Below are 21919 nucleotides of genomic sequence, written 5' to 3' on the forward strand. Positions count from 1 at the left end.
TCAATAATTTTCTTGTTGTCACAAATTCAATCATGCGGGTGTATAATAACCTTTCTATTACGTTTACAAAATTTGATGTTAGAGAGATCGGCCGAATATTGTCTAGTACATACCCTTTGTTTTGGTCTTTAAGCAGTGGAATCACCTTCGCGATTTTCCACGCAGGAGGGATCCAAGCATATTGTATTGAGTGATTTACAGTATCTAACAGAACGTTAGGAGCGATGTCAAATAGAAGTTTAAGCATCTTAGTAGTGAGTCCATCAGGACCTGGGGCTGCAGTTGGTAGACATGAAACAGCCTCCGACATTTCTGACAAAGAAATCTCTTCGAAATCTTCAAATGTGCCCTGTCTTTGAGGAGAGGAGGGAAGAACAGGTCGAGAATCGGACCTCCAAACCTCTCGCAATTGCCTCTAGAGATTCTACTTTATCACTCTTGGTTAAAACTATTGACTCCAAGTTCAAGGGACGCGGAATAAATTTTTGTGATCTTAAAAACCGAAACAGTGCACGCTTATTATTTGACTTTAAAAGAAATTCAATATATCGGACATTGTAATCATCTTTTGCCTTAGATACCGTTCTTTTAAGCGTTCCAGCCATGAATTTATAGTTTTTCCAGTTTCTCGGAGACTGGTTCTGCATGAGTTGTTTCCACGCAGCTTTCCGTCGCTTGTAATCCCGCGAGTAGTCGTCATTCCACCAACGCGTAGAAGTAGTGTTTTTGCTAGCTTTTAACTGGAATTTTGATCTTTTGAGCGAAGTCTCTAAGATTGAACAAGTATTTTCAGCGTTCAATGCATGAGCGCCTCATATACATTATTTTTAATATTTCTACATTCGCTCCCACAGCGAAGCAAACATGAACTTACACAAGCACACAAATGTGATACAAGCACACAAGAAAGTTGGCGCTAGGTACACAGCTATTATCGCACATTACCGAGCTTCATGGCTGGAAAGACGAAGAGGGCGTTGGGCCGGAGAGGTTGTCAAAGGAGGCCGGAGGTCGCTGTTCGTGCTGCCGTTCTAAACACGAACTCTTTCATAACGGCATCAAAGTGCAGTTCCGCAGCTCTCTTCTTGGGCACGTATTGGAGCAGAAGGTCTGTCAGTCTCCTCTGCGTAATTCGATTGCGCAACAACGTTTTGACTCACCTCAGAGCATTGAAAGATCGCTCTCCTGAAGCAGCTGACAAAGGCACAGAAAACACGAGTTTCAGGTACCGGACAACCTGGTCCATCATCTTACGCATATCTGCAGACTTCCCCTGCAGAATTGCGTTCTAGGTCGCGAAGCCTCTCTCTGAAAATGCCCCAGCTCGAGAGCTTGGCCTGATAGGTCTGAAACCAGACACGTGTCCCGTCCAGGTAAAATATTACATTGGCAAGTATGATGGCAGGGTCCTAGTAGTGGCTTTGGCTAACACGCTCATACATGCAAAGGCAGTCGTCGACTTCAAAGCCATTTTGGGTGGAGAATGCCCCAGGATCACGGAGACTGGGAACTGTAACGTACGTTTAGATTAGCGCCGCATGTGTAGGTGGGGACGGGGTGGTTCCATCAGAAGTCATGCCTGAGAAGACGACGGTGCGGCCGCTTCGGAGCTCCATGGCGAGGACGGGAAACGTTCCACCTTCACAACAATTTGACGCGAAGGACGAGTGAATTAGACGAACAACTAATTACAGTTTCTATTTACAGCAACAGTTGCAGCGCTGGCCGGTACGATTCACAGCCCGAGCATATATATATATATATATATAGTGTGATCATTATTCATACGCTTCATATTCTCATCTGTACATAATCATCATCACCGGTTTGGTTCTTGGTGGTGGGGCTCTTGCTCGGGAGAATACAGAGGAATCTGAATGCCTAAGCAAGCATTCACTCACAATATATATATATATATATATATATATATATATATATATATATATATACATATATATATCGATAGAGTGAGCACTTGTGGCAACACTGGGAAGGCGTGAGGTGACCAGTTTCCCACATCTTTACCTAAGTCGTCCCTCGAATTTAGGTGACCGCATGTTGGTCCCTCAGGCCAAGGTGCCTGGGATCTTAATGTCACCGCACCTACAAACTTGTGGCACGGCTCAAATAAACACGGGGGAAACTGACCGCCTCACGCTTTTACACATAACTATATGTCGATGCGTATTCATTTCACTAAACACAAATATTGAGATTTCTAATTGATACTATATGTATATTTATTGCATATCGATACCTAACAGCTACTGGCACAAGTTTCTATGAACAATTTCATGCTGGGTTTGAAAAAAAAATACAAATATATGAGTGACTCATATTATGGCAAATATTGTATTGACTATTGCCCATTGGTACTGTTCTAATATCTATCAAACACGTGATGAGTTTTTTTGTAATACACTTGAATTTAAAATTTGTACTTCTGTATTTCTTCTTCAGTGAAGTTTTAGCGGTTGCTGTAAAGCTTTCCCTACGACAATCGATATGGCGGATTGCACACATGCTGTCTCACTACTGTTATTGAATAATAAATACTTGAAGAAAACAATACTGACACATCGAGACATTTGGTGGTTCATACCAGGGTATTTTAAAGGTTAAACCATGCGCGGGTAGTCATACGTCAATGCTTTCAACATAAAAGTTGGCGCAGCTTTCACTTCATTAACAAAGAAATTGAGTTGTGTTTTTATTATTTGCACAATATGTCTACACCCTTATGATAAAATATGAATGTGACGTATTGCTCTCCCAGCCCTCCCTATTGTCTATAGGTATATAGCAAAACTCTGTCACTTTTAACGTCGTCTGCTGCATTTGCGCCCAAAGACGTCGCACGTCCTCGGAAGGTTAGTACTAATTCCTATTTCGAACTTATAGCCAAATAGCATATGCCAGGTTATAAAACAGACATATACTAGGTTCGAAGGTGGTACCAAATTGGACAAACACAGTTGCAAGCATTTGTTGGCTTTTTTTAATATTTCAGTGCTGCTGCCAAAAAGGTGCGCGAAGAAAATTAACTAGCAGAACTTTCAAATTAAACAAAACCTATACTCGTAATTTAAAGTATGCGCAATTTAACACAAAGTTTAATTAGGTACAAAATTTAGGCGGTGTCTAATACCTACAGCAGATTGCACCTTATTCCAAAAAAGCCTACGTTTTCTTTTACAGACACAGATACTATATCTATAAGTTCGGGGCCTAGGACATGACTCCGTACACTAATATAAAAGAAAACTCCAAGGGAAATGGAAATCACGTGATTAGGGTTTTTGTAGAAGAGATAAATTAAAGCAGTATCATTCCGTCCCTGCTAAAATCCAGACATATTTGGGCATTCGTAATTAGGTTACAACAAAATTGTCAGTTTCACCAAAGAGGGGAAGCACTGAAGACGACAGCATGGCTAAGCGTTATGTTTTAACTTCCCGGGCGGTGTTCCAACTAAACGCGGATCCGACTAACGCTGACGCGACATAAGCGAGTGCACCAAATATTTTGGAACCTTATCACCTTTAACACACTGTGTAAAGTGTTTAATTGCATCGCATAGGCGACAATACGCTGCCCGTAAAGAATCTGGCTAGTAAATTTATATCACTTTCTGGTTTGAGAGCTGATGTTGCCTTGCACGTTAGTATTTATTATCCTGAGAGGTCTTAATGCAAAATGCATGCGATGTGAATGTCATGTTACATGACATTTGTGACATGACTGCCATTCTCAAAATTTTAAGTATATTTTGCCAAGATCGAAACACCTCACCTCAAAACTTTACTGATTTAATAGTGTAACAGTGAAGCCCGCATATATGGCATGGCTAACTGTATAGCATACATATACCTAATTATATGTGGAGCCCCATAATGACGCCTACAGCGAGGCGTCGCTTGGAGGGTCGACAGAACTATTGCTACGAGAGAGACATTCAGCCTGGGGCAGACGACGAAGAACGTACCAGCTCCCTTTGAGACAATGAGGGAAACACTGCTTCATGGATTTAAATGGTCGACGTGTTAATGTTACCTGGAGGACGTGATAATTTTCTTACCACTATCGTAACACACCTTGAGCAGCTTTCGACCACTCTAGCAATTTTCTGACGAGCTGGCCTCCAGCTAAATTCCTCGAAGTGCCACTTCGCTCTTCGTCAAATTAGTGTGCTGGGCCCCACGTTGACGCTTTCGGTGAAGACCCAGCGAAGGTACGCGCTGTCACGAACTTCCCCGTTCCACATCTGTCCATGACATTCGTAGTTTAGTGGGGCTGTGTTCCTACTTTCGCCATTTCGTGAAAAACATTGCGGCGCTCGCACGTCCACTCACTAACCTTCTCAAACAAGACGTCCCGTTTTGTTGGGGTCCTCTACAAGCTGACGCCTTCTCTGAGCTCATCGCTGCCCCAACAGCTTCTCCTATTCTTGCCCATTTTGACCCAGCTGCTCCCACAAAAGTGCGCACAGACGCTAGTGGTCACGGCATTGGTGCAGTTTTAGCCCAAAACCAACGAGGCATTGATCGTGTTATTGCGTATTCAAGTCGTCCCCTATCAAAATCGGAACGCAATTATTCTATTATGCCCTTGTCTGGGCGGTTTCGAAATTCCGTCCTTACTTGTATGGCCACCCTTTCCGTGTTGTCACTGATCATCACGTTCTCTGTTGGCTTTCTTCACTGAAGGACCCTACTGGACAACTTGGTTGTTGGGCGCTGCGCCTTCAGGAGTTCTCTTACTCAGTTACCTACAAGTCTGGCCGCCTCCACCTGGACGCGGACTGCTTGTCCCGCTACCCGGCTGACCAGCCAGACGGATCGGACATCGAACCTAACCCCTGCGTTATGTGTATGTCTCAGTTTCTCCAGATTGGTGACGAACAAAGTCGTGATGCTTCTTTGCGATCGCTCATTGACGGGCTGGAATCCGCACCTAACGATGCCTCACCTAACGACGTCCTCGTGAATGGCACACTTTACCGTCGTAACGTCCACTCAGATGGCCCTGAGCTGTTTCTCGTTGTTCCTAAACATCTGCGTTCAACGGCCCTGCACGAGCATCACGACGAAACAACTGCTGGTCACCTTGGCCTATCCCGCAGGTACGACCGTGCCCGGCGCCGCTTCTTTTGGCGCGGTCTGTTCGACATTACATGACCTCCTGCGATAAATGCCAACGTCGGAAACGTCCTGCCGCACCCTCGGCTGGACTGCTTTAGCCGCTCTCCATCTCGACGGAACCATTCTTGCGTGTTGGTTTAGACCTTCTCGGTCCTTTTCCTGAGTCACGATCCGGCAACAAGTGGGTCGCCGTTGCTATCGATTATGCGACCAGGTATCCAATCACTCGAGCACTCCCCACCAGCACTGCTACTGACGCTGCCAATTTTTTTGCTCCACGATCTTATTCTACACCATGGCGCCCCTAGCCAATTGCTCACAGATCGAGGCCGCACATTGTTAATCCGAGTAATCGACGATCTTTTGCGCTCCTCCTCAACACAGCCCAAGTTGACCACTGCCTACCATCCCCAAACAAATGGCCTCACCGAGCGACTAAATCGCACCCTCACGGTCATGCTCTCAATGTATGTTTCATCTGACCACCATGACTGGGACCTGGCGCTACCTTACGTGACCTTCGCCTACAATTCATCGCGTCACGATACCGCCGGTTACTCACCCTTTTATATGCTCTTTGGCCGTGAACCGACGTTGCCAATGGACACCCTACTTCCGGATGCTGCCGCGCCGCCTAGCGAATAGGCACGTGATGCCATCGCTCGTGCCGATCACGCGCGTCAGATCGCCCACTCTAGGCTATTGGCCTCGCAAGTGACCCAGAAGCGCTTCTCTGGCAGCCGGGATCACGAGGTTCGCTTCTCTCCCGGTGCATTAGTTCTCCTGTGATGTCTATTTCGTCGTGTTGGCTTGTCCGAGAAGTTGATATCTCGATACACGGATCCTTACCGAATCGTCCGCCAGGTCACGGACGTCATCGATGAGATTGTTCCCGTCTCTCCGACTTTACCGCCTGCGATCGCAACCAGTGACATAGTTCTCGTCAGCAGACTGAACGCCTACCTTCCTCCTTTTAACGACAATGTGTGAAGTGCGCCGAGACGCAGCTTCCACCGCCGGGGGTAATGCTACGAGAGAGACATTCAGCCTGGGCAAGACGACGAAGAAGATGGTTTTCTCTGGTGCTGATGGCTGTCCACCATCTTGGCTATCAGCTGTATAAGCTTACACAACCGCGGCTTTGTTCAGGAGACGGGCAGTCATGCAAGACTCCTGGAACCTGTCATTAACAAATCTAACTGATTATCGACACCTCCTATTTCCTTGGAACAGAAAATTCTGCTATAATAGAAAACTTGAAGTCCTCTTTACCAAATTAAGATGTCGCATTCCTACATTAAACTTTTATCTGCATCGATCTGGTATGACGCCCTCCTCCTTGTGCTCATACTGTGGTGAAGACGAAACAATAGAACATTTCTTCCTGTCATGCCGCCGTTTTTCCTCATTAGGAAAACACGCTTTAGAGGTAACATTTCACAGTGCTGGATTGAATATTATGATACCCAATATTCTATCTTTTGGTGCCTCTTGTCTCGGACATTGTCATAGGGATGTTGGTGCAGCTGTTGTGGGTTATATAACTGAATCAGGACGATTTCCTTGGTAAATTCTTAAATTTTATATGAATAAATTCCTTTAGTCATTCAAACATTTCCAAAAGTGATCCTTATTAGACTCCGATGATTGTTTTCCTTCAATCACCCGATTCTTGGCCAATCCCCCATAGTGGGTACGAGTCACTACCGCAGGCAAGCAAGCAAGCATCTTGGCTACTGTGTCTCACATACTGTCAATACACTGTAAATATTCCCGCCGTGTGTCGTGTTATGTAACACTATTATCGAAATAATAATAATAATAACAATAATAATAATAATAATAATAATAATAATAATAATAATATAATAATAATATTGCCCGTGATTCCATAAAAGATCTTTGACAATACCATTGTCTCGCTTCACAGACTTCCATTTATGAAAAATGTTTTCTACCCTTTGTTCTATAATGACATTGTGGGTAAGAGAACAACAGTGTTTGTTTGGAGCTGTTAAATTGAATTTCTTCAAAAGCATTTTTTTCAATCAATAAATCAAAACGAGCTTTATTTATATAATACAAAGAATGCGTAGAAAATAGTTATATATTGGATTATAGTGATTATATATTGGAAATAACTAAGGTACCACAGTTACGATGACCTATTGTGCTTTACTATCATACATTTTGCAAAGTGTGCATATACATTTATCCATTTATATATTATGTGACCAATTAACATAACGATTAGAGTAAGTGCCTGTTTGGAATGAAACATAACGAAGAAACATGCTTACAACAACGGACATATAATCCCCATTTCAAAAATCGTAATGAGAGGGTAAAATAAAGGTGTGCGCAGGGAAAGTGATGGTATTCGTAACCTCAGCATGTCGGACACAACACGAGTGCTCCTAATACACTACACAAAAGTACATCTTACTATGTTTTCTATGTGTTCTATTGATACTTACGCAGAACATGCACGAACACGTGGTCTGCGACGAAGCTCCGGACACTGTTCGTAAAGAAAATTCGCAAAGAAAACTAGAACCACCTGATGAGACAAATACATAGGTGTCTGTCTTTCTATTTTAGAAAACGTGACAGACAATGACACAATAGATTACAAAATAATAATATAGCTCACCGTCTGCGATATCACTACTAGTACTTGAGGTTTACAATCTTATCATCGCTCCCATAATCTTAATATTCCTGGTCTTGTGGGTTCACTATTCCTTTAATGCGGGCTTCTCATACGGGATGGTTATACTGAAATATTTGACTTACATGATGTATTTGATTTATATAATAAGGTTAGTAGCCTTGTATTTATTGTCAATCGAACTTTTTATGGTACCTTATCCTGAAACACATGCATAAAAGGTTGTTCCGCACAGCTCTCATCCTAATCCATTTGTCCATCACTTTAGGAAATCATATTTAGATGCTACAGACCAAAAGGTGACGAAACGAACATATAGACTAAATGAGTTTCAACTAAACGGCCACCATTTAGTTCCTAAGGGATGGTATCTGTTCGATCACAGTGTTTCACATATGCCGTTATCATAGAATACTAGACGTAATCATGAAAACGCAGTGTTGAAGATGTAGCTACGGCCAATGCTGCATGCTAGCACCTTTGCAGGTTTTCTTGTTGCTCACGTATACCTTGTTTCCGTGTTTATTTGTCATATATATATATATATATATATATATATATATATATATATATATTGAAAGAGAAGAAAGGGAACCGAGAGGCCCGATTATTATTAAGCATATCATAAGAAGCCAACAAACAATGACACCAAGGACAACATAGGGGAAATTACTTGTACTTACTGATTGAATTAAAGAAACGATAAATAATTGGAAGCGAAAATGGATGAAAAACCAACTGTCCGCAGGTGGGGAACGATTCCACGTCTTCCCACTACGTGTGCGATGCTCTTACCATTGAGCTACCGCGGAGCCGTTTTCCCATCCACTTTCTGGGGTATTTATGTTTTTACAAATAGAACTAACCCTTATTCGCTTATTCGGCGGCTATGCACAACTGGCCCTAATCGGAAGAGTATTCAAGCTTGCCCTTGGCCTTCCCGTCCGAACGCATACAGAAGACCTCCTCAAGTTAGGCATCCACAACACGTTCGAAGAAATTGTTGAAGCCCAAGAGTTTTCTCAGTTTGTCAGACTGTCCGGCACCCCAGCGGGCCAAGCCATACTTGGCATGCTGGGACGTAACCCCACGGTCGTCGGTCCCGACTCTGTGAAGCTTCCCAACGACATAAGATCCAAGCTTTCCATACACCGGATGCCACGCAATATGCATCCGACCTACAACGAAGGACGAAGACGAGCCAGGGGTAAAGCTCTGCTCGCCAGTGCCTGCTTGGACAAGGATCGAACATGCTTTGTAGACGCTGCTTCGTACGCTCAAGAAAAAGCCTTTTCCTCAGGGGTCATCGACTCTGATTCGAAAATCATCAGTTGCGCTACCATCCGCACTTCTAGTTCCATCGTTGCAGAACAGGTTGGTATTGCTCTTGCATTGACGGACGGTGTACATGACACGATTTATTCAGACTCCAAGACCGCTATCAGGGCCTTTCAGATGGGAATGGTGGCTCCCCAGGCCCTACGTATCATCAAAAATGCTAAAGACCTGAAATGTCACTCATTGGCCTGGTTGCCTGCGCAACTTGGAAACATTGAGGGTGCCTCGCTCAACCCCAACGAGGAGGCACACTCGGCTGAACGAGGTTTGACTGACCGTGCGCCGGGTAATGCGTCCTTTCCTCGGCAACCCGAGCCTCTCTGCTCGTCGAGATCTGCAAACACAATTACCTATCAAGAAGACTCCTGCCTCTGCCGCACTCATCGCTGTGCAGGGCCCAGGCAGTCACTCTCAGACTTCTACAAACAAGCACTTACCCGAGCCCTGCGGCACTGCACACAATGTACCCCGAACGGTTCCCAAGCCCCGACTGCCCCCTGTGTGGTGGTTATGCGGACTTCGAGCACGTCCTGTGGGGCTGCGCCTCTGCCGGTCCCCCTTTCAGCCAAGAGGAAATGATGAAGCTTATTAAGGTTCAGGATCAGACCTCTCAAGTCCTGGCAGTCCAGAGGGCCCACGAGAGGGCCGTCAGGTTTGACCTGATGGACCCCGAGTGGACCTAGCCAGGTGATGTCGAGTTTACTGGCGTCTATTGTGGACCGAATAAAGTTCACTCACTCACTCACTCACTAGAACTAACCATGGGAGTGTTAGCCAGCGCCACCACTCACGAAACCATGGCCGCGGAAATGGATTTCATCCATTTCCATTTCGATTTATTTATCATTTCTTTATTTCAATTATAAGTGCAAGTAATTTCCGCTATGTTGTCCTTGGTGTCATTGTTTGTTGGCTTCTTATGACATGATTATATATATATGTAGTGTGGGCATTAGTCACTTCTTCGTTCGCTGCACATGTTCATCATCCCATCGGCTTCTTCGTTTTATCGCACATGGGGATTCATCTTGAGATTGATCTGTGCCTTGAGTGTGATCACTCCGCTGCGTTTCGGGGCGTATTGAAGGTCTTGTTTAACCCTACGTCACAATATAGATCATATTTTATTGGCTGATACGAGATGAAAAACAACAGTTGCAGTAACAATTTCCAAGAAGGCTTTAATGGAGATAGTATAGTGGGCTGATTACACAAGCCACCCCGATAGTTTCCCGTCGTCCTTACATATGTCGTGTGGCTTCGCAGACTTCGATGCCTATGCAGAGACGCTTCAGGCGAAAAATATGTTCAAATATTTTTAAGCAGGCATCAGTAGCGCTCTTTTCAAAGCTACTAACACAACGAGTTGTGCTTGTTGGTTTCTTATTATATGATGCCAGCGCTATACCACGGCACATAGGAAAAAGTGGACAAACGTTGTGCTGCTTCTCGTGTCCTGCTAACTCTGGTATTGCGCAACGCATTACTCAGAAAAGTCTCGTATAATTTCGGCGTCAACGAAAGTAACATTATAAGCACAGCCATATCATACGTACAAACCCGGTTACTCGTTTTTAGCGCCAGCTCACTGCATCCCACGTGTTAGGATGCATATTTTTTAATCCCATGACTTATAACGCTCCCTTACCATCCATTTGGCATATATTCCCATGTACCTCGTTCTGGTGGTTTATAGACAATCGCCTATTTTTTATTCGCGTTACATATGCAACGCAATTGTAGTTATATATTTAATGCAAATGAATAAGTGAGAATCCATGTTTGCAATTTTTTTATAAGTTTCACCTTCCAATCTATTAACACTGCCCCATCGTCTTTTTCCTACAGCTCCTTACACAATGCATTGCTATTTTTCTACATAAATCCTATGTTCTCATCGATGTATGAATGAAAGCAGGAGATAGAAATAACCTTTTGGAGCATGTTACGAATCTTGCCGTTGTCATTTCATACTGCCTGCGGCAATCACCATAAAACTTTTACAGCGTAAGGTGTTATGGGGACATTCCATAGCCGTTTCGTTTGACGACGGTGTCCGCCGCTGTCGCCTGCGCCACCAGTGTCCGGCGTCCTTAGCAGCTATCGCGGGGAATGAAAAAAAAATCTCGCGCTGAGCTGTGCTGTTGTTGGAGTTCTCGGCAAATTTATGCGTAAGTGTGAAATGACCCTTTGAGCGAAATACAGCTCCACTAACGTGTAACCTATCCACTGCAGGACGAAGGCCTCTCCCTGCGATCTCCAATTACCTCTGTTTTACGCTAGCTGATTCCAACTTGCGCCTGCAAATTTCCTAACTTCATCAACCCATCTAGTTTTCTGACGTCCTCGACTGCGCTTCCCTTCTCTTGGTATCCATTCTGTAAGTCTAATGGTCCACCGGTTATTCATCCTACGGATTACATGGCCTGCCCAACTCAATTTTTTCCTCTTAATGTCAACTATAATGTTGGCTATGTCTGTTCGGTCTCTGATCCACACCGCTCTCTTCCTGTCTCTTAACTTTAGGCCTAACATTTTTCGTTACATCACCCTCTGTGCAGTCCTTAACTTGTTCGCGAGCTTCTTTGTTAACCTCTAAGTTTATGCCCCCCCCCCCCCCTGATGTCATAGCCCTGGTAGAAGGCAGGGATTATACGCTTTTCTTTTCAACAACAGTGGTAAGCTCACAGTGAGGATTTCGTAATGCCTGCCGTATGCACTCTAACAAACTTTTATTCTTCTGTAAGTTTCTTTTTAATGATGAGGGTCCCATTTGAGTAATTGACCTAGATCAACGTATTCTTTTACGGACTGTAGAGGCTGACTGGCGATCCTGAATTCTTTTTCCCTTCCCAGGCTATTGAACATTATATTTGTTTTCTGCATATTTGTCTTCAACACCACTCTTACACTTTCTTGGTGAAGATCCTCAATCATTTGTTGCAACTTGTCTCCAAGGTTGCTAAATAGGACAATGTCATTTGCAAACCAAAGTTTGCTGAGATATTCGCCGTTGGTCCTCACTCCTAAGCCTTCCCAGTATAGGAGCTTAAATAGTTCTTCTAAGCATGCCATGAATGGCATTGGAGAGATTGTGTTTCTTTGCCTGACCCCTTTTTTGATAGGCAACTTTCCACTTTTTTTTTTGAGAACCAAGGAAGCCGTGGAATCCTTGTAGAAATTTGCCAACATATTCACGTATGCCTCCTGTATTCCTTGATTACGCAATGCTTCTATGACGGCTGGTATCTCCTCTGAATCAAATGCTTTTTCATAAACGTTGAAAGTCATATAGAGAGGTTGATTGTACTCCGCAGATTTCTCGATCACCTGATTGATGACATGGATATGATACATCGTTGAATATCCCTACCTGAAGCCCGCCTGTTCTCTTGGTTGGCTGAAGCAAAGTGCTGCCCTGATACCATTGGAAATTATCTTGGTGAATATTTTATGCAATACAGAAAGCAAGTTAATGGGTCTGTAATTCTTCAATTCTTTAACGTCTTCCTTATGGATTAGTGTAATGAAGGTGTTCATCCAGCTCTGTGGCACACTTGAAGTAAACTTGGTACACTTGCACTATTAGCATATGTACAGATGAATAAATGTGTGACGACCGCAAAATACCGAACAGGGCATTCAGCAGAACAAAATAAATTTTATTGCGCGGCATTCACACAGCGTTTCCAAAACGTTGGACCTGGGCTAATATGGTGGACCTGATGTCTTGACTTTATTATTTCAGTGAACTGTGGCGGCAAGTCTGATGAGCTGGTAATAAGCAGAGAACTCTGATGTTTGGCAGATGGAGAAACCGTGCATCTCTACTTTCCACGTTCAAATCTGGTGAAGGTTTGCTTCAAAAATTAGGTAGTGCCAATAACTGACTTGCGTCCATTTGATAGTCGCTAGGAGATCTGGAACTGTTCAGAACCTGGTGATATTGAAACATTTTATCTTGTGCTTTGTACTTGCAGTTAAATATGCAAAATAAAATTCCAACAAACAAGGACCCCACAGTCAGCATATGGAAATGACTTGTACTTAGTAATTGAATTAAAGAAATAATAAATTAGTGGAAACGAAAGTGGAAGAAAACAACTGGCCACAGGTGTGGCAAAAACCCACGTCTTTTTATTACGCATGCGATACGAAGACGTGGATTTGCATGAGTGTGCATCTTTCTGCCACCGGCGTCACGTACACGTGACACCTGCGGCCGAAATGATATTCCACATCCGCCGTTGAGGCCGTGAGTGGTGGCGCTAGCTAACACACCCAGGTTTAATTCTAATAAATAAACATAAGTACACCAGAAATCGGAGGGGAAACGGCGCCGCGGTAGCGCACTTTGTAAGAGCACCACACGCGTAATGCGAAGACGTGGGTTCCTGCCCCACCTGCGAACAGTTGTTTTTTCATCCACTTTCATTTCCCTTCATTTATCATTTCTTTAATTCAATTAGCAAGTACAAGTAATGTACCTTTTACTGTCCTTTGTGTCCTTTGGCTTTTTATGATATGACTAATGAAAATCGGTCCCTCGGTTTCATTTCTACTGGTTGCGCTTAAAGATGTAATTTAAGTGCATTTCAATGTCTTCTAATTTAAAGCGAACCTGGCAGTGCACCTACATTGCCGCTTAACGGGTTTTGGGAAAATTTTAATTCCTCATTACTAATTTAAAGGTCAGAGAATCCCTCGCAAAGTTGTGCGTGCAGATCGCCTGGCATTTTTGTCGCGAATACGAAAGGAAACACCTTATTAGTTTCCGTACTAATACTTTAACACCAGCGCAAATGCTACCGTCTTTGATTCTGCCCGTGCTTCTGATCGTATCAGGTGGAACTCATTTACTATGACCATCCAAGTAGGCTAACAGCAGAGACGCGTCATGTTTCAAGCAATCCAGGTTCCTCTCTTACGCTTTCCAGTGGACACGCTGGGCCTTTTGGTGGCGTCGCCATAAAGTTCACACATCCCCATTGAAACCCAAGATTGCATCAAAGGGGTTCATTGAAAAGTGGCGTGCACCTTGTGGCACATATTCATGTGTACGGCCCCCATTTAGACGGTACTACCTGCGGGATCGGCCCAAATTATTGGTGGGATAGCCAGATAACGAGATAGACGGAATGAAATATGGTCTGACAATGCCATGAATTTTATTCGTGTTAAAAACTACTGTTTCTCCATGAAGAATCTTGTGCTTGTTCAGGTCTTGAATGAGTTGTACCTCTCCTTGCAGATCCACATTGAGCGGTGGTTCGTTCCGTCAGCGCAAAATGTCAATTTCCAGAGCCGCTCATAACTAGACAGCAGTGGCTCGAGATGACCCTTCTTCTTATGGAATAAATTTGTTATTGCGATAGCAATTATATGGATACTCCAGGCGCATTTCTGTCGTCAGCGTCACTGTCGCCGTGACGTTCGGTATAAGGTCGAAGGGCGATGAAATCGTCGCCGCGCCTCATATGCTGTATGTAATGGAATAAAGCGGGAAGGAAGCGTGCCGTCTTCCATCGCACGCAACGCTCGGGGTAGAGGTAAGGACGGGAGGGGCGTTCTCTTTCGGGCCGCAGTATCTTGAAAGCCATCTGCGTCGGTTTCACAGCCTACCATGCGGTCTGTTTTCGCGACTTAATTCGCGTTGACGCGAGAAGCAGCGCGAAAGTCAATTCACTCGCAGCTACTGCAGCACTTCCTCACGACTACGTTCTTACAGCGAGTTTCGGCGGTCATCGAGTGAGATGTGTTCATGTCGCGTGTGTGCGCGTGGCACCATGCTTGTACATTTATTGAGTATGCCTATGTATACAAGTTTATACGGCGATCCTTACTACCATCCTTACTTCGTATAGCTATCTAATCAGATATATCCAAGCATCGATTGCGGCCGTTCGGGCAAAACTGCGATTTTTTTACGCGCAAGCGCACATGCCCCGTATGTGAAATCGACGAGGTTAAGTCCGAGGCCGCTGAGCAGGGAGAGGGAAGCGAGCGCCTTGGGAGGAGGCCACCTAAGGTACACAGGAGCGTGCCAGAGAGGGGGAGGAGAGGGGGAAGGTGAAACTGTGGAGGAGGCGGGTAGCCGGAAGCGTGCTCCGTTCACCTCCTGTGACAGTTGCTACGGGATCTTTGTGCGCTATGGATGTACTGGGTTCGTCTGATGATCAAGAAGCCAATCGCCGGCAGGACGAGTGCGAGTTGACAGACCCCGATGTCGTCGGCAAGCGCCGGGCCCGAGCAGAACGTGACCGGCCAAGGCGCGGGCTACTCGTGCCCAGGAGACTGCCGAATAACTTGTTAGGCGGCTTGCGTCAATAAGTGTGCGTCATGCCAGTCGGTCTAGCATAGCAACTCCGGAGCAGCATCCATACGCTTATGCGTACCTCGCGTTCGCGATGTGAAACGTCGCTGTAATTTTTTTTCCTAAGGTTCAAGTCCAAAAACAAAATTGGAAGACGCTTAAGATCGCTTTTAAGAGTGGAACGCGATAACATTGAGAGATCCCTGACTGCTCACACTCCGCGACAACTGCAGCTTATGCAACCGTTATGATTACCGGGAAACACTGGCGGCGAACAAGATGCACGAAGGCAAGCTTTCTGATAGGAGCGCGGCCTCTTGCGTGGACCGATACCGGAGATTATGCGTAACCGCGCGTAGAAAATTGCATCATTTTCAGGTTTCCGTTTTTGTTTTGCACTTTTAGTATTTCAGTCTGGGGAGATTTAACATAAAAGATATGTGCTGTGGGTCTTTTGGTTCATGGTTATTCTTCTGAGCCATAGTGAGGTCGCCTTTTTGGAAGGTCACTAGATGAAATTTGTAAAAATGAATGTGTTAACGGGACAACGATTTGGATAGGATTGCACAGATATGTCGCCTATCTTTGACGCCTCGTGTGTGCGCGGATATATGCTTTGTAAAAATGCTGTTAATCTGACCTTGCGCATATTTTACGTTGGAGGGTGCGCGGGTATATAAAGATGAAGTGTTCGTTCTAAAATAAAATAGTTGCGAGTGCAGCGAGTGTCGTGTTTCCTTGTGTCTCTCCACTTTGTCCATGTCAGTGCGCTGCTTTACCAATACGGTGTGATGGTTCATGACATTTGTTTGTGGATTGCCATTCTCAAAATCGCGAGGACTAACTTTGTCAAGAATGTAAGACAAGGTATGAGCCACATTAGTGATAGAATGGTGTGGCAATATAACCCACATATACCGCATGCCATATAAGAAGGCGTGGTATATAAATATACCTAAATATATTCGGAGGGCCTGAGTGGTTGATGATGATTTTCTCGGATGCTGACGCCGAGATCGACGCCGGATTTTCTGCGACATGGGACCCTTAGCGCTATCGCGTTAAAACATTTCCGCAGCTCAGCTTTCGTACGTGTGATAAGTCAGGTCTACGACGTCGCCGGTACAAATTAATTAACTTTGGCGATTAAGCAAATGGAACCTCATAACATTAACTGCTGAAAGAACTTGTTTCAGTACAAATTACATGTGCAAGTATATCCCACCGAGGGCCTGCTCGTGAATCATGCAGCGCAGGAATACTGAATTTGATAGTCCGTCAATGAAAGATTCTTTTATTATTGGCCTAAGAGCCCCTTTTTACCTCCCGGCATGTTCGCTCTATCAATTGCGGCAAATTTTAGTTTGCCCTGCTAAATTGTGCTGGCGGTATAGTTTGTTTCTTCTTTAACGTTGTTCTCCTCTGTTACGGCACAATGCATGCCGTGGGCTGAGGTAAGGTGATTTTTTCTATATACGTCTATTGACGAGGATAAGCCTTATAGGCGAAACAGTGAAAAGAACTCTGGGCCTTGCCCTTTCAGACGAAATCAAGGAAGCTTGGGCACGTCTTCTGACATGGTAGCTGAAACCGGCCACACGGAGCGTCACTTTGTGCTTTGTGGCGTCACGCGCTCCACAGGTGATGTTCTCAAAGCTCCTGATTTGAGGATAGAGGATGCCCGATCGCCAGCAGAGACGCCGGGGAGGCGTTGCGGGAAAAAACGGCGCTGAGCTGCATGGCGCTCAGCTGCAGCTGCAGTGGCACTCAGCTGCATGCCTCTAGTAAGTCTACGAACGCCAAACCATTAGCGCGTATGCCAGGCTACTCAATGATAAGTTGACTGAAGCTCAACTGCTTGATCGCTAAAGCACTCTCCCCCATTCACGCAGCGAAATTTGGGATGGTATACGGAAGACATGTGCTGGTGTTGGCTTTAAAAATAATGGCGGGCATATCAGGGAACGGAGTGAATCGGCGTGGCCAAAAATTTAAGTTCACCGATCATTCCTACGCAAAGAGAGCCTGTGTTGCAGACCAGACCTTTCGCGATGTATGGCTTTCCTCAAGGATGAAAAATATTCACTCCTAAACGAAGGTTTATTGCTAACTTCTCAAAAAACAAAGCACTTCAACCCCGAGGTCTAAGCAAGAGTGAGTAGCGCTCGTTGCACAGGAGGAAAGGGACTGGTGCCGCTTCCTGACGTGGCACTTTTCTCGCGTGTTAGGTAATCAAATCGGCCCCGACTCACCAGTCAAACTTATGCCCACTATATCTCCCACCTATTAGAAAATGAATGGGTCCGTTCTTGAATCAATGTGCCGAAGCGTAAGTGACGGAATGCATCAGTAACCCACGAATGTTTGAAACTAAACATTTCGTGGCGGTCCAGTGAATAAGTGAGTGTTTAATAATAACACGTCGCTGCAACAAATAATTTACAGAGAACAGAACATCCACGGTCCAAGCTTTTTGCGCCCCAATAACAAATTTGCAGCAACTGAGCACATCCGTAAGCGACGTGGCAGAAAGAATATTCTGTAGAGACAGTTAAACCTGCTTACACGTGGGAGTGCGAAAGCGTTATACCGTTTGTAGATATCAGAACATAATGAATGCGTCATTGCACGCATAAATGCGCTCATGGACGCGCTCATGAACCCACGCAATAGACACACTTCTAGTCAGCCAGAACCTTGGAGCTGCCGTGGCGTTAGGGAAGCGCGCTCGTCTCACACCGTGAGGGCCCGGATTTTATTACCACCAAGACAGGAATGTACCAGATGTTATGTTCTTCTTCTTTCTGGGGTTTTACGTGCCAAACCAGTTCTGATTATGAGGCACGCCGTAGTGGAGGGCTCCGGATTAATTTTGACCACCTGGGGTTCTGTTAACGTGCACTACAACGCAAGCACACGGGCGTTTTTACATTTCGCCTCCATCGAAATGCGGCCGCCGCGGCCGGGATTCGATCCCGCGATCTCGTGCTCAGCAGCGCAACGCCTTAGCTGACTAAGCCACCGCGGCGGGTCAGATGTTATGTTTAAAGTGCTTAATACACTTTGTTTACAGAAACCTTTCTGAAAAATTTGACGTCAATCCGAGCATTTTTGACGTGGTTTTACTCTTTTCGCCGTTGACCACTTTTATTACCACCTTTCGGTCCCGCCGATTTATTTTCGCGTAATGAGGCAAATGATGTTTTCGTAATATTAAAAAAATTACTCCATCTCCCGCTAAAGGGAACCATGTGTGAATGCGAAGCAGCGGGGAGATGGTTAGCTTGAGCGGGAGATGGTGTAATTTGATTGAGAGGACGAATGAGAATGTATAAGAGAAGAAAGAGAACGTGGTGGTTGCCTGTTGATTTATTTAGAGACCGCATGCGGTTCCTAGCGTCGGTGCACGCGGCGCTTTGAAGACGACGGCCTTGTGGTCGGTGAAGTGTAGCGCCAAGGGTTGGTGTTCCAGAGTAGTCATTCTGAAGTTTGCGAAGATCACGTCTATGCACGTTCCCCTAATGGTGGTCGGTTCTTTGTGGTCGTAGGAAATGAATCGCAACGAGTACACGTCTAGCATGTGCTGGACGAGCCAATCGTTCGTCGCCGCTCCCGTTTCACGGCAGCGACCCGAGAGCTCATCGCGGCGCTGCACAGGAGAGAGAATGAGGCGCGCGCGCTCCGTCATTTTCATACCGCGGAACTACCGTGGCGCCCCTAGCGGAGTATGCAGCTGTCGCACCACCTTTCGTGCGCGCCGCTCCGTAGAGTAGAGGATTCCTAGAGGAGAGAAAGGGGGAAGCAGAGGGGGAGGGGACGCGCATGCGCTGTGGAGGTGTGGGACGCCGCGGGACGGACAAAGCCCCCGCCATAAGCTGCTTCGCATCTAAAAACTGACAGGCAATTCACCAAGGAAAGTTAATAAGTAAGAAACATGACAAGCCGAGCTACTTCAGTAGTGATTGGCAGTAAATAAGCAAGAATAAACGACACTGAACCTGAATAGTTTCAGAAGCGAAATATTTGCACAGCTAGGAATACAGTTGTAGCCCCACATCTAGAAAAACGCCGTATTATCTGTTCGCGCCGTTCGCACAAGGCGCAAGATAAAGCATATGATAAAGCATAAAATGCCCCCGGGATTGCCGTGAACATCTGTCTATAAAAATACCACCTAATTTGTGGTTATGTTCCTGTGGGTCCTTGCGATAAGCACTTGATCATGGTTTCTATTTTATTTGCAGCACTGTGTCGTAAGAGAGAGAAATATGGGAATGTATATCTTACCGATAATTATACTGTTGTTGTCTATGGTGTCCCCTATTATGGGCTGTGAGTATAATTTTTTTGCAAGAAGGCCATAATAGCAAGTGTACTAGAACACATAGTAGTTGTTTACATCACATGTCTTTATTATTGTAGTATAAAATGAAAATTGTCTTAAGTTAGACCGTTATCAACACTCAATTTATTAATATTGCGACCAGTCACTTTCGATAGCACAGAAAAGCCAGCCCTGCTCTCATGTCAAGCTGAAACGTCATTTTACAAAAACGACAATGAAGATTGAAACTGAAGGGCGAGGTAGGTACTCAAGCGCCAGGCACTCCATGGCATGCAGCTGCCGCAAAGTGTTAGTATATTTGAAACTGCACAGGGCGTCACTGTCTGATAAAAAAGCGAGTTTGTCTTTTGTGCACTTCCGGAGCACAGGGAGGCAGCAATGCATGAATTCTTCGTTCAAATTCAATGATGAATAAATTTAACTGGTGATATATTAAACATGAAAATCAACTGGTTTATATCGCAACAGCAGCAACTGGCCCCAGCATTGTAGAGAAAAAACATGAACCCATTTTAAGAGATGTGATAAGGAGATTTACCTGACGGCAAGCGGCGGGCGAAAAACCAGTACAGTAGCAAGAGAGCAACGGTATCGGCGCCAAGAGCTCTTGATCAGCGCTCACGCCCTAGATCTATGAGAGCGCCCCACTACTGCTTGCTCCCTGTTCTTCTTCTTCACTACAATAACCCCGGCGGCGAAGGGGAGCCATCCTGGCGACTCAAGGGGACGCAAGGATGAGAGGGTCGTGATGCAGCTTGAGGCGGCTGACGTGGACCGTGTCGCGACCGAGACGGCGCTTGTCAGAGGAGGGGTTGACCGGCTCAATGACATAAGTGACGGGAGACCGGCGCTCGATGACGCGGTATGGCCCGTGGTACTTGGCAGCAAACTTGGGAGTGAGGCCAAGAGAATTGAAAGGTATTCGGAGCCAGGCGAGGGATCCAACGGCAAAACTCTGCACATGCTCGTCGGTGTCGCGGGGATCTTTCTGGAGGGCTTGGCTGTCGGACGTGAACGAGCGGGCCAGCTGACGACACTCCTCTGCATGCTGGGCGACGTCAGAAATTACGTTGAATTCGGAGGCGTCCGGGCGGTACGGTAAAATTGTGTCAAGTGTGGAGGATGGTTCACGGCCATATAAAAGGAAAATGGCGAAAAGCCCGTCGTAGATGGTGTCGCGGTGTTATACGCATAAGTCACGAAGGGGAGAGCGACGTCCCAATTGGAATGATCAGAATCAATGTACACCGACAGCATGTCACCGAGCGTGCGGTTGAAACGTTAGGTGAGCCCATTCGTTTGAGGGTGGTAGTCAGTTGATGTGCGATGAACAATACGACACGAGCGGAGCAGCTCTTGTATGACATTGGAAAAAAACACACGGCCTCTGTGGCTGAGCAGTTCCCATGGGGCACCATGAGGGAGTATGAAATGGCGCAATATGAAGGAAGTGACGTCACGAGCACCAGCATCAGGGAGTGGAGCTGTTTCTGCGTATCGCGTGAGATGGTCCACCGCGACAATTATCCAGCGATTGGACAGGACGGGCAGGACATGGTAAAGGGCGGGCAGGACATGGTAAAGGCTGCAGCTGACCGGGTGCATCGGTTAAACGTCTTCCGTTGTTGACATGCGGAACAAAACCGTATATATTTACGGACAAATGTGTACATCCCGCGCCAGTAGTAGCATCGGCAGAGTCGTTGATACGTTTTCAGCCCGCCAACATGGACATGTTGCTGATCAGCATGGAAGTATGCACACACATCGGCTCGCAAGTGCTTCGGTATGGCCAGCAGCCATTTACGTCCGTCCTCCAGGTAGTTGCGGCGGTATAAAAGTGCATCGCGTATGACGAAATGCTTGGCTTTTCGAGGAAGGGCACGCGGTTGGGTAGTGGGTGAAGAGGCGCAGAGAACTTTCAAGAGGGACGCGATCCAAGGGTTCTTGCGCTGTTCCGCAAGCATGTCTGTGATGGTGAGAGCATCCAGGGAAAAGTCGACCGCTGAAGGGGGACCCTGCTTCAGATTTGATGGGTGAACGAGAGAGCGCATCAACGTCAGAATGCTTGCGCCTGGATCGGTAAACGACGCGAATGTCGAATTCTTGAA

General features: G+C 45.7%; 1 long non-coding RNA gene across 1 annotated transcript; it reads left to right on the top strand.

Moving 5' to 3' along the window:
* Positions 1-2812: 2812 nt before the first annotated feature.
* On the top strand, positions 2813-19795 carry LOC125945367 (uncharacterized). Its single transcript, XR_007466856.1, has 3 exons — positions 2813-2870; positions 12899-13023; positions 19708-19795. It is a non-coding gene; the product is annotated as an uncharacterized LOC125945367 (long non-coding RNA).
* The last annotated feature ends 2124 nt before the right edge of the window (positions 19796-21919 follow it).

Source organism: Dermacentor silvarum, chromosome 5, assembly GCF_013339745.2.
Source record: "Dermacentor silvarum isolate Dsil-2018 chromosome 5, BIME_Dsil_1.4, whole genome shotgun sequence".
In the NCBI taxonomy this organism is placed as follows: Eukaryota; Metazoa; Arthropoda; class Arachnida; order Ixodida; family Ixodidae; genus Dermacentor; species Dermacentor silvarum.